Source organism: Colossoma macropomum, unplaced genomic scaffold, assembly GCF_904425465.1.
Source record: "Colossoma macropomum unplaced genomic scaffold, Colossoma_macropomum, whole genome shotgun sequence".
Lineage (NCBI taxonomy): Eukaryota > Metazoa > Chordata > Actinopteri > Characiformes > Serrasalmidae > Colossoma > Colossoma macropomum.
Window position 1 is genome coordinate 23044224 of NW_023494805.1, and position 14536 is coordinate 23058759.

The 14536-nt window shown below is 39.6% G+C and overlaps 1 long non-coding RNA gene across 1 annotated transcript; it reads right to left on the reverse strand.

The window, feature by feature from the left end:
- Positions 1 to 797: 797 nt before the first annotated feature.
- On the reverse strand, positions 798 to 13204 carry LOC118826547. The gene is made up of 3 exons (XR_005008759.1): positions 12989 to 13204; positions 4185 to 4442; positions 798 to 1170 (listed from the first exon to the last, which is right to left on the reverse strand). It is a non-coding gene; the product is annotated as an uncharacterized LOC118826547 (long non-coding RNA).
- Between the last annotated feature and the right edge of the window lie 1332 nt (positions 13205 to 14536).

Genomic DNA, 14536 nt, shown 5'->3' on the forward strand with positions numbered 1-14536 from the left:
TTCTTGTGGGTTTGTATATATAAAGCCACGTTTCAGGACCTCTGTGCCCCATGTGCTACGTGTTAAAGTAAGAGTTGAGTGAAAAACCAAACTTAAACAACTTTCCTCTCACAGCACATTGCTAGAGGCCAACTTGAGGCTTTCATTTTAATTGTACTTTTGTCCATTTTTATAGATAATATGCCATACAGTGTCAGAAATCACATAAGGAAATCTATTTGAGTTCCCTTAAAGGGGTGTTCTTGATTAAAACTAACATTTAACCTATTGTTTGTCATGTCACATAATATTTTGTAGTACAACACTGCATCCTCAGCCCACCATTTTTAACAAAATCCACAATTCTGTATCCTCTTTGCGTTTTTTTGTGCCTCATTATTCTCTCACTACAATACTCAGCATGCATTACACAAATACACCATACAACCATTGTGAATCCCTCACAGAATTAAAGAAATCCTGCTAGTGTAAAGGCTCATAAATATAGACATGATATTCAACTTGATAGCAGCAGTGTTAGTTGTCCTACTTTCTTCTGCATTAGCCAGCAAGCAGGAAAAAAAACATTTAAAACAGCCCACCCTCTAATATTTGCCTCAATACCCTTGTAGTTTTAATCCGAAATTTAAAAGTCAGAGACCACCCTTCGTTTATTCAATTTCCTATCACAATGGCCATTAAGTACAAGTTATTCATTTTTCAGCATCAGGAAAAAAGCTGAAATATTTAACAGAAAATTACACTGAATTCTCAACAACCACATATAATGTTATTTTTTCATTATTTATTGCATCCACGCTTTGCCTTCATTACAGCTTCTGTTCTTTTCTGAAGACTTGCTTCCAGTCAAAAAAATCTGAAGGGATATTTTTCCACACTTACAAAGTTCAGTCTTAGAAGTTGGTTGCAATTTCTGCTTCTCGCAATCCACATGGTCCCGAAACCCATTGTGAGATGTTGAAGTTCTGGACTATGGGGTGGTCAGTCCATTGTTCTGAGACCACCCAGCAGCTTCTTTGTTTGATTTGCAGATCTTCTTCTTTGTCTGTTTCCTTTTCTCAATAACACCAGCAGCGTCTTTACAGCTACCCATCCTTTCAGACTCATAGTGTTGAGTTGTCTTATCACAGAGGAAGGATGGACAGAAACAGCTGTGATTTTTTTTCAGATCTGTAAGTAAGAGTGGAGTTGGATTTTCTTCTCTCTCTCAAAAATGAAAACTTTAAGTACAGTTTATATCTGGTGGTGACAGTTTTGAGGTCTACCAGGTCCTGCGTTGTTGTTCAGAATCCCATTTTCTCTATATCTTTTAATCACTTTTGAACAGTTTTGGAAACTCTTGTTTTTACACTTATTTAACTTTCCCCTTCCTGAAGCAAGTGGTTTATTTTTAATCTAATTCACTCAGAAATATCTCCTGAAAATGAATGACTATCGCTCAGACCTGTGCATCATCAGAAGGGGGGTTCCTAGTCTTTAAACTGGAAGACTTCACTCAAGAGACTACTGTGGCTCAGTATTAGTAACAATATTTAAAAACTCGACATGGTTAGAGGCATGTGTGTGATGATTTAAGTATGCAGTTGCATAGTGCTAATTAGTGATCATATGTTAGCTTCATTAGCCTCATAGCTCCTGTGCAAAACTGAAGAAGCAAACTTTGGACACCAAACACATCTTGGCCAATTAGCTAAATTTGAGTTAAAGGGAGAGTTGTGTAAATACTTTATGGAAAACAATGTTTTGGTGTAATTCATTGCCATAATGAGCCTTTGCATTTTTGCTCCGCAAGCCCTGTTTGCAAACGTCCATGAGAGCAACCAAAACCTTTCATAGTGTGACATTAACCCAACAAAATGCAGCTGATACCATCAGCTCATGTGGATGACATTGATGGAAAACATATTCATTGGGTAAATGTGTAGTGAGCGATATACCAGTTGAAACTCTTTACAGTACTAGTTTTGTCATCACCATTATACCTGCAAATAAATGCAGATAATGCAACAGGGCAAAACACACTGATTTCTTCATCCCTCGTGTGGTGAGTTTCAGTGAGAGGTAAGTTAGTCCAGTTTATTGGAGCAGACATTGGATTGTACTGAGTTAATGAGTTAACAGGGAAAAGAAAGAGGAAGGAAAAGCCAGTCTCTTGGGGTTAGCTGCTAGCCATTTGCCTTGCATGGAGATTAGCCAGCTTTCTGTGTGCACCACCTATGGCACTCCTCGCTTGGCCCACTGCTTCAGGCGATGCCGTGGTCATGGCCTACAAGCCGAGGGGCTCCACATCTTCTCAGCTAAAACCGATAATGTGAACAGCTTGTAATATTTACTAGATTCCAGCAGCATCTGACACTCGTAGATCAAAGATCAAACGAGTGTAGGAGATGCACATATGAGACAAATGACTTTTGGATGTAAAACAACATTCAGCAATGTTTTTGCCAGGCTCAGAGAAAATGTTGTGGGCTTTACACACACTTGCCTTTATCTCATTAGGGTTAGAAATATATTATATATATATATATTGTTAATTTATTTTTTTTCACCCAATTAAAATATTTTAGATCTACTTCATTTGTTGTGAAGGGACATACAGAATAATATGCAATTGTTAAATCTACAAAATAGGTTTACTTAAGCATTGTTAAGCAAAATGGTTTTATTAAAAACAAAAAATATAAATAAATACACTATACTGTGATATATAGCTACACCATCAGTAATGTTAATTTTACCATGATTCAAATGTGTGCCCATACCTCCCACTACTAGGGTAAAGGTAAGGCTCCTTAAACTTATCCACCTAATTTGATGGTTATGTAATAGCTGCTAGAGACCCTTGTGCATTTTTGTGAGAATATGTTCTTGGATTTTTCACTGAATTGACTGAATTGACCCTTCAAGTCAGCAGCAAGGGATACATAAAATAGACAGTGTAGTTGGAGTCACCATTTAACTGTTTAAATCCTGCAAAAGTTGAAAACAACAGCAGCACAGACCCGCCCAGGACTTGAGAAGGCCTGAACCGTCCTTGTGAAGGCAGAAGCACAATTCCTGTGTTGTCAGACTGCGGGGATCATAAAACCATACACCAACTATGCAGCGTTCTTGGTTGATGAATACAGTGTTTGCCTTGGAATTATTGTAAAATGATTGAGAAGAGAAAAACCATCCCAAATTCCACAGTGAATTACAGAGTATATTCACATTTCAGATGGTACAGTTTATGATTTAAGTGTTGTTAAAGCTGTGCTCATGTAAAGGCCTTTAGTCATGAATCTGTGTGTCTTTACCTGCCATGTCAAAAAAAGGCTGATAATAACAAGGTTGTAGTCCAGTGTTGAATACATCAAGGGTGGTTATTTTTAAGCAAAAAGCAAAGGAAGGTCAGGGTACATGGACAAGATGCCAAATGTGGCTGTTTACATGAAATGTGGAGATTACATGGGCCATGTAATTTTACATTAGTCATGTCAAAGTATCCAAAGTAACCCTTCTCTCTGAATTGGCATATAGCAGGTTGATTAACCCCTAAAACAGTTAGGGACTTGTACGTATACCCACACTGTACAATGCTCCGCCTGTGTAGGCTTTCTTTGTACCAACAGTTTCTCAGTTGGACAAGCTTTAAAGAACGTTAACATAAATCTCTAGTTTTAAATTTAGATTCATTACATATTTCTCAGTTTCCACTTTAAAAAAGCTACACTACAAAGCTGGGTTGTGTTGTAGCAAATCATAACTAAGTAGGTTAGAAATGACTGAATTTGCCACCACAATAGCGACAGCTTAAATATACAACAAAACACTACATTTAGTGTATCCTAACAGTGTGACCCTTTACATACATCCAAAGTATATATCGTTTAAAATTAATAACACAGTCCAAATTTTTATTTTATTTTATTTTTTCTTACAAAAACTGAGTTACAGGCCACAGTTTCTCATTAGATTTTGCCACCATTCAATAAATCTTGGCCAACCTTGCAACAGTTGTGGAGGTTTATGGGCAGAGCATGGATAGGTCAGTTCCTCGTTCTCATAACTACATTAACTACGCATTACTCAATAATTTATGGAAGTTACTGAATACTAAGTCTCATAATCAATAACCGAATAATAAGCGTACAGCTTAAAGGGTTAAACCTAGTCATCCCCATCAGAGGCAACTATATACTGACCGTTCTCCACTGAACTCCATGTCTGTGGCCTAAACTCGGAGCACATGTTTGCGAGGCTGGCGAAGGCCCAGACCAGAGCTCTATTCTGCCCCTGGCAGCGCACAGATTAGGCCTGTAATTACAGGCCTGGGTTTGGACCGGGCTTTGTTTGAGAAAATGGAGAGAGGTGGTGGTGGTGATGGTGGGGGGAGTGATGTCATCTCTGGTTTGGAACAGTGCAGCTTGCGATCACAGCACTGGTGTTGGCTTACTGCAACACTAAGGAACGAAGAGAGAAAGAATGAGATGAAAAAAGTGTTTAAGATGCAGTATGAGGAAGGACGTTAAGGTGCTGTATGTGCAATGGACCAGATGTTAATGGTGTGTTAAAAACAACTTGTACTGTACATCTATGAGTCTAGTTATAAGGCAACTAATGTATAATTTACTTAAAAGGCCAATTTTTCACTTCAGACTAGGCTGTCGTGCAGCTTATTTTCCATATATGGACTGAGGAGTGAATGCTATGATTTGAAACTATGATTTGGTACTACATCAAACACTTATTTCACAATAGTGAAGAAAATTCTTCATGAGAACCCCTGAAGATTTTATTTCAGAGACTTGTGACACAGAACGAGTTAAAACTGACGAACACAAAAAGTGTTTTGTTAATTAAAACATCATTTTGGAGCGTGTGGTAAAGTTTCTTTGTGGGTGAAAGATTTGCTCATAGTACAGCTGACTGAACTGTCAAAAGCCCATGCAGAATGCAAAACGTTTCCACCCTCCATCCAAGGCCTAACCAGAACGAACGTCCAGAAAAAGACTCTCTCGCGCTCTTTCTTTTTTTTTAACAGTCTGTTGCAGTCACTGTTTTATGAGACATTGTTAAAAAATGTGGGCACACAGAGAATTTATATAGCAATCCCACTTTATTTGTTATCCTTTCTTTTGACAATATTTGGACGAAACGGGTCCCAATTCGGAGCGCTGTTAAAACAACAGAGATTAAGTGCACTTGGGTAATCTCTTCGCTTCTTGAGGGGGATAGAGCACTCTGCCCATGTAAACTTGTGGAGTGGGGCGGAAGGGGAGGCAGTTGGCTGAAAGCAGGGGTATTGTAACGTGAGCTGTGTTGGGGGAATAGTGCAGAGGAGCGTTCACGGCCCTCCTCTTCAATCTCTTTATCTGCTCTAATCCACAGCCGTGATTTGCTGAAGAACGGCAATGGATAGTGACAGGGTGAGGAAATGAACGAAACGATGAGAAAGAGAAAGGCACGTCAGGAAACATGCCACAGGAAGCACTCTACTGTACCTGACAGGAGTTTTTTTTCATTCTCTCTAACTGCTCTCTCTCACTCGCCTCTCCCTCTCTCTGTGTCTCTCTCTCTGAAGGACTGCTCCACAGCCACCCTCTTCAGTCTTTTTTTTTATAATGTTCCGCAGATTTATCTGCATTAATGGAAATCCTTTAAATGAAACACTGACAATGTCTCTTTAAATGTTACATAAGAAAACCACATTCAGGAATGTGATGCTGTTTGACTGATAACCTAACATGCTGTTGGGTGCCAAGTTAATCTGAGCCTCAAATGCTCCGCCCACAGAGTTATGCAGGCCATGCTGATATTTACTCTTTGCTCAGATGGCCACAATTGCAATTTTGTCAGTTGTTTGGCTGTCCGCACTGCTGTGTTTATATACATGACCAAAAATATGTGGAGACCCTTCCTACTTATTGAGTTCAGGTGTTTCAGGCACACCTATTGCTAACAAGTGTATAAAATCTTGTGCCGAGCCATGAAATCTCCATAGACAAATGTTGGCAGTAGAATGAGTCATACTGATGAGCTCAGTGACATTAAACATGGCACTGTCATAGGATGCCACAAGACAGTTTGTGAAATTTCTGGCCTGCTAGATTTGCCAGTCAACTGTTCTATTATTGTGAAATGGAAGCAACAACAGCTCAGCCATGAAGCAGTAGCAGCATGTAGCATGAAAAATCATCTACCCTCTCTTGCATCTATAACTACAGAGTTCCAAACTGTCTGTTGAAGCAACATCAGCACAAAAACTGTGTGTTGGGAGCTTCATGAAGTGGATTTCCATGGCTGAGCAGCTGCACACAAGCCTAAGAGCACTCTGGAGCAGTGGAAACATGTTCTCTGGAGTGATGATTCACACTTCAGTATCTGGCAATATGATTGATGATTCTGTGTTTGACAGATGCCAAGAGATCACTACCTACCAGCATGCACAGTGCCAACAGTAAAGTTTGGTGGAGGAGGGATAATAGTCCGGGGCTGTTTTTCAGGATTTGAGCTATATCCTTTAGTTCCAGTGAAGGGTCATGTTAATGCTACTGTGTCCCTTTGCATAAAGTGCAGCCCATAAAGGCATGTATAACGGGCTTTAGAGGAAGGCCTACGCAGAGCCTTGACCTCAACTGCACTGAAGACGTTAGGGATGAATTGGAACATTGATTGTGAGCCAGGCCTTTTTGTCCAATATCAGTGCCTGACCTCACAAATGCTCTTTGACTGAAAGGGCACAAATTCTCACAGATATGCTCCAAAATCTTGTGGAAAACCTTGCCAGAAGAGTGGGTGCTGTTATAGTCACAAAGAGGGGCCAGCACCATATTAATGCCCATGGTTTGAGAATGGGATTTTCAACAAGCTCATATAAGTGTGATGGTCAGGTGTCTACATACCTTTGGCCACATAATGTACTTCTGTGCACCACTTTTATCAATCTGATGATAAACAAAGTTTTGTTTATCAAGTCAGATGCTGTCTACAAGTAGCAAGCAGTTGCCAGCCACGTGATGAGTTACATGCCACGTGATGCAGCGTCAATAAAAACTGACACAAAGTGAATCCCAGCACTTTGCAATTTCTCTGAGCACAGCAGCGCGATACGCCACTCATTATTTTGACCTTCATCACATTAATGCTATCAGTTAATGGCATTAAACCCAGAACGAGTCAACAAACAGCCATAATAGATCACACGTGGCATGAAATTTACATGGAGAAAGACAGCAAAGTCTTTTAGATAAACTGACAAATACAACAGACAGAAGTCTTTTACCTCAGCCAACTTTACAGCCTAGTTTTTCAGCTTGAACACAGCCAGTTTATGAAAAGTTAGTTAGCTGATAGCATGATACATTCATAACTTACATTATTATTGTATGATATTATTATTTATATGAGTAGAGTATAAAAATGAACTTGAAATTGCCATTTACTGAATATTTCACTGCAACACATTGTGTGCTTTGTACTGTATCTGTGACGCAACACTGCGCAGCAGTCCAGTGTGCAGTGACCTTTATATATCTTTGCTAACAAAAACATGTTTGTTGAATTCTGGTACGGTATTACATTCATTCACTCTGTGTTCATAGCTGTTGCAGATTTAAAGTTAAAACAGTCTAAAGTTTCTCAGCAGATGCACCTGACCTTTTAAACCAGGGTGATGTGGCTTGGTGAACTAGATTTTACAGGTACTTTATGAGTTCGGACCGGGCGAGTTTATAGTTTATCCAGGGGAGGAGTCTAACGTTGCCATTTTGGTAATTCACACATTTCACCTCTTTTGTGTTGGGGACTCTGCTTAGCCAGTTTAATCCGTTTCCTCTCTTTTTTGCATGCCAAATTTGAAAATTCTGTTTTTGCCTGCTTTATTTGTTTATAGCCTGTTTTGTGTTTGGTCTTCCTTTTTTAACCTGTGTTCGTCTCTGCTTCATTAGCCAAGACTGACACACACAATAAATTCATAATTTTATGATAACAGTCATTACAATCCTTTTAGTAAAGCACTGTTTATCTAAAATTACTGGATGCATGTTTAATTTTTGACTGTGTAAAATTATTTTGGCTCATATTATCAGTTATCAGAGTTTTAAACTCCTTGAAATCAGTACTGGTGAAGCCTAACTCTGTGTGCAATGAGTGTGTGTGTGTGTGTGTGTGTGTGTGTGTGTGTGTATTAGATAGAAGGAAAAGAGAAGTGGGAGGGAGAGCAGATGAATGGAACATTTGACCCTTGTACTCTGTGCAGTTGAGGAAACAGTGGTGACCTTGAGAGGGGTCAGAAATCTCCTGTTCTGGACTGTCCACTCACAATCACACTCTGTTTCTCTCCCACAGTCTGTTGTCCGGGCCTTTCTGTCTTTCTCTAGCTGTCTGTTGACTTTTCATGACCCCAGCCTCTCTCAATCCAGTTTAGAATCATGTTTATTTTATTCAGTAATAACTTATACATGGCAGATTTATACATAATAAATAAAAATATTAAAAAGGTGATTTAAGACACCTTTGTTTTTATTATTTAATACTTCCAGTGCATATATCCACTTCAAATCTACTTACTGTCCTTATCATTTGTCTGAGAGAAATCTTGCATGATGCACCTGCATGAGGACGATTCATTGTGGTTCCATGAACTTTCCAACTGCATATAATCAAACCTATTGTACCAACAGGAGTGTTTAACATCATAAGTCTTTTCTAGGGCTCTGTAGCTTTTTTCCATTCACATATTGTAATGTTGTCCTTGAGATCTTTAGAATGCTCCTTCTAATGGCAACCCCCTTTATAATGTCACCAGCTGTCATTTTTTAAACATTGTTATTATTATATTTACTTATTTATTTTGTTTCCAGTGTTAATATGTAGAACTTGATGTATTTTTATTATTATATGTTATTACATATTTTACAAAGAATTTATATTGTATGGGGCGGCACAGTGGCGCTATCAGCTCACAGAAAGAAGGGCCTGGGTTCGATTCCTGGCCGGGTGACCAGGGTCTTTTGTGTGTGGAGTTTGCATGTTCTCCCTGTTTTTGTGTGGGTTTCCTCCAGGTTATCTGGTTTCCTTCCACAGTCCAAAGACATGCAGTCAGGCCGATTGGACACGTTAAGTTGCCCCTAGGTGTGAGTGCATGTGTGAATGTGTGTCTGTCTGTCTGTATGTCTGCCCTGCAATGGACTGGCGACCTGTCCAGGGTGTTTTCTGCCTTCCGCCCATTGACTGCTGAGATAGGCTCAAGCTCCCCCTGCGACCCAGAAGGATAAGTGGCTTAGAAGATGTGTGTGTGTATTGCATGTACTTTTTATTTACATATGTCTTTGTTTATGCTTATGAGTACTTACTTTTTTGCTCATATTTATAAGTACAAAGATAAAAGACGTTTAAATTTGAAATGCATGTATGCACTTGAGGCATTTAAAATATTGATTTTAATCATAACTTCAGTCTTAATGTTGTACAACATTCTCATTTTAGAATCATCTACAGATTTGTTTATCATTCTGGACACATCTAACTTTTATTCATTTTACAACTTCCTGCAGTTTATTTGAAACTTATGTGTTAGCATCGTAATAGAACTGTTTCACTCATATGTCTGCAACAAAATAAGGTTTATATTACTGAAACTTTTGAATAGTGATTCAAAGTGCATATTTGCTCGTTCCTCTTGTTTATGCTTTTCTCTGCCACTCCACCAAAGTCAATTACTCCACCAGCTCCACCAACCCACATTCGGCCGATGGTAGGCCTGTCACGACAGTGAAATTTTATTTAAGTCTTTTTTTGTTTACTGTATGTGACATATATGAGCCTAAAGTGGTCAAATTCATTTATTAGCTATCTTGCTTCTTAACTGTCGACACTTAGTAGCTCCCAACTGATGACAGCTGATGCTTTAGCCACAGTTAGACATTAGAACTTTTGTTGTTTTTTGTGACGTCTTAATAAATGCGTCTTCTGCTTTCGTTAATTTTACATGTATTTGCTTCAATACAACTGATTAAATATTGTACTCGATTCACATTCTGTTTGCCACGACATTAACATACAATTGTGAAAGTTAACAACTGTGGACAGAAAACTGCGGTCAGCCTAAATAATTGCAATCATGTGATTATATAATCATTGTGGCATTCTGATCCACTTACAGTGGGGTTCAAAAGTGAGACCACATTGAAAATCTGGAATTTTCAAATTCTGGTTAAATGAAAACCTGGAAACAAACAACAGAAAGTTTTAGACTGTATACTAATTTAAAACAAGTAAAAGTTACAACAAGTAAAATGAAGAGGACATATTACAGGTTGTGCACTATTTCTAAGTCACTATTCAAATTTAAGCAGTTGACCATGTTGAGGCATTTGTACAAAAAGGTCATATTTTATTTTGAGTCTTTTCTCTTCCAGTGAAGCAAGTGTTCGGACGACTCTCAGGTGAATTTGATCTACTTATCGGAGGCTTTTGCACAAGCTTGTGGCGTCCGTTCCAGCTTGAGTGCACGCTGTCGTGAAAGCAAAAGAAGGACATACAGTACCAAATTCTGAAATGTATGTAAATCTTTACATGAAATATTTTTCACTGAAGTTGTTATGCTGATTATATAATTTGTGATATATAATATATAATGTGTGAGAGATGCATTCAGGAGTGCGAAGGTGTGACACAAGCTGAGAGTGGGCACAGACAGTGATATATATATATATATATATATATATATATATATATGTTACTCTGGTGTTTAAACAGTGCAGGTGTACAGTCTAAATCTCAGAGTCCTGATTGAAGCAGAGAAACAGAAGATGTTGTTTGTGCATGCATGTGATGCAATCGAGGGTGTTTTCAACCACTAAACCTGATTACACTAAATGCTTCCCCTTAGAAATGATCCTCCATTAGACCAAACAGGAGCCGAAGCAGAAACCCAGTGTTAAACTCTATTAAGTGGAACCAGAGAGAGAAAAAACCCCAATGAAAACAATGGAAAACACACAGACTCTATCAGAGCTCTGGCTCAGCCGGCTGGGTCAAACTCACTCTTTCCATGTTATGCTTTACTGACCGAGGAACCAGCTCCAGTCTCCAGTCTCTCTCTCTCTCTCTCCCTCTCTCTCTCTCTCATGCTCTTTCTTTCTTTCTATCTCTCTCTCATATGTTCTTTCTTTCTTTATTTCTCTCTCTCTCATGCTCTTTCTTTCTTTCTATCTCTCTCTCTCATATGTTCTTTCTTTCTTTATTTCTCTCCCTCTCATGCTCTTTCTTTTTGTCTCTCTCTCTGTCTCTTTTCTTCTCTCTCCTCTCTTCCCTTCTTTCTTTCTGTCTCTCTCTCCCTTTCTCTCTGCCTCTCACACTTTTTCTCTGTCTGCTTTTCTCACTCTATTTTTCTCCCTCTTTTTGTTTTCTCTTTCTCTGTGTCCCCTCTCTATTACTCATTCTCTCTCAAAATCTTTTTCTTTCGCTCTTCTCTCTCTGTATCTCTCTCTCTTTCTTTCTCCCCCTCTCTCACTAACTCATTCTCTTAATTCTCAGTCTTCTTAATCTTTCTGTTTCTCTCTCGCACTCTCTCTATCTGTCTTTCTTTCCCCTTTTTCTCTCTCTCTCTCTAACTCATTCTCTCTGTTAGCTTCTTTTTCTCCCTTTTTCTCTCTCCTGCTCTTTCTCTCCTCTCGCTCTCTCTCTCTCTCTCCTTGTCATTCTTCTTCAGAGGAAAAACTGAGCAGGCAGGAAAGTGACGAGATAAAAAAAAAAACTGGAGGATGAACAGAACAGGGGCATTTTTCTTCTTTTCCCCTCCCGCTTTCTTTTTAAGAAAAAAGAAAAAGCCAAACGCTCAGAGTGTTCTGGAGCTGGATGCCATCTGTCATTGGTTTTGATGCATGAGGTCAGCGCGTAGGAGAGGAAGACTATTACAACAACACGGACACACGACCGGACGGCCGTGCGGAGCACGTGAGCGATTAAAAAGCAAGAGCAAGCCAAAAAAGAGAGAAAGGAGAGAGAGAGTCAGAGAGACAGAGAGAGAGAGAGAGAGAGGACGAAAGAGTTTAAAGAGAGGAAATCCTTCTTTTGAGGTGAAAAAATGGACTGTCCGGTTGAAAGTGGTGCTAACGCAGGGGTGTGGTGTTGTGTTACAAAAGGCAGAGAAAGCAAAGGGGCTTTTCCACACTGTGCTCTGCTGCTGTGCTGGGGTTACTGCAGGGTGGTCCATTGTTTCAAACTGAAAACCCACCTGCTCACCACAATACTTACACTGTATTTATACACTAAAACAACAGCTGTATACATGATGATTTACGTGAACTTTGTGAACCTGCTCTATAAGAGTGAACTCTCACTCTCTACCTCTTTGTCTCTCGCACTGAACCACCGACTCACCTCACTGACTGATTACAGCGAGCTGTGATATTGAACTGTATTCTTGAGCTGTTCCTCATAATGACCTCCACATTTTCAGAAAAAAGGGGCTGAACTGTCACTGGGGTGCTTGGCCGGACTGTGGTCTTACAGGCCCCTGGGCTCAAGACCTGAAGAGTGAGATTAAACTCTGTCTCATGGTTATGTACCCTTTGAGCAATGCTGAAAATTCATTTTTTGTTTTGAAAATACAGTTTCTCAGTCGCTTTTGTCCATTCAGAAGTCACATTCTCAAAAGATTTCACTCACAATGCTAAAGAGAAAACTGCTGGTCATAATATCACAAAATGAACACAAAAACACAGTTGCTGAACACAAATGAGTGGCACGGTGGCACAGTGGGTAGCGCTGTCACCTCACAGCAAGAATGATCTGTATTTGATCCCCCGGCCGGGCGATCAGGCTCCTTTCTGTGTGGAGTTTGTTCTCCTCGTGTCTGCGTGAGTTTCCTTCCACAGTCCAAAGACATGCAGTCAGGCCAATTGGAGATGCTCAATTGCCCCTAGGTGTAAGTGTGTGTGAATGTATATGTCTGTCTGTTTGCCCTGAGATGGACTGGCGATCTGTCCAGGGTTTATCCTACCTTCTGCCCAATGACAGCTCCAGCTGATAGGTTCCAGCTCCCCCTGCGACCCAAAAGGATAAGCGATTTAGAAAATGTGTGTGAACACAAAACACAAAATAAAGGTTTCAGTTTTAACGTATTGAATGACAGAAGGTGGAAGAAAGACCCAATTTAAATCTCTCACTTTATGTTTCTCTCTTTCTCTCTCTCTCTCTCTCTCTCTCTCTCTCTCTCTCTCTCATTGTTTCTCTATATGTCTCTGTCTCTATATATGTCTCTCTCTCTCTCTCTCTCTCTTTCTTTCTTTCTCTCTCCCTCACTGTTTCTCTAAATCATTTACTCTCTCTATTTCTCTCTCTCTCTCTCTCTCTCTCTCTCTCTCTCTCTCTCTCTCTCTCTCTCACACACACACACACACACACACACACACACACACACACAAACTCTGTCTCTGTCTCTCTCTCTCTGTCGCTCTCCGCCTCTCTGCCTCTCTCTCTCTCTCTCTCTCTCTCTCTCTCTCTCTCTCTCTCTCTCTCTCTCTCTCCCCTAGTCAGCTGACTTACCGGCTGTTGTTTTTGACACTAGCTGGCTTTGACCTTTCACCTCTCACCTCGCTATCTGTTCGCTGACACACAAACACGACCCAACATGACAAAATCTAAGAATGACTTTACTCAGAAACACGTCCAAAGTCCTCACACACAGACAAACACACGCAGACAAACACACACACACACACACACACACAGACAGAATAAGCCTTACTGCCGGTGTTTGGCGGTGTTATTATTTAAGTTCAGTGATTATCCCCAACTGACCTCTCACTGAACACTATACCTCGACGGACATGAAGTCAAAGTCAATTACTTTTCCTCACATTTTATCCTGTTTCTCATTTGAAGTCTATGACTATGATGTTCCTGATGATGGCACAATATAAACAACAGCCCTCCTGGGTCCCCCATGGCTTATATGGCTTGAAATGCCGCTTTTTACATTTTACTTAACAGAATCTTACTTGTAGTGTATTGAAACAGAGAAATGCCTTTGAGAGTGTGGATTCCTTAACACTTTCATGTTTTATTATGATTTATTATGGATGAACAGTTGTGTGTACAGGCTAGCTTGCAGAAAGAAAAAGCATTTACATTTTTGCTGTGTTTTTGTCAAACTGAAATGTTTCAGAAGTGTAGACTGGAACCAGTAAGTGCAGAATGTAAATGAAATGAAATGAAAATGAAAATGAGCACTATTTATAATAATTTTACATATGAGTAATTAGACTGCATAGCAAAACAATATTAATAGCTACACTTTTAAGTTAAAGAAGAAAAGGTGCAAAGTAGATTCATTATTTCTTTCTTATTGCACCATTTCTGGTCTCACTTTATTTGGATAGTCCACTATAGTCTCTTATAGATTATCTACAGATGTTCAAACTGTTATCAAGCTATCTGTTGACACTCAGTTGATTCTAAACAGTGGTGGGGTTAGGGTTAGGATTTGGACCAGGGTTGAGGGTTTATAGCCGGGTTTAGAGTTAAAGAAAATTATTGTCAATTTATT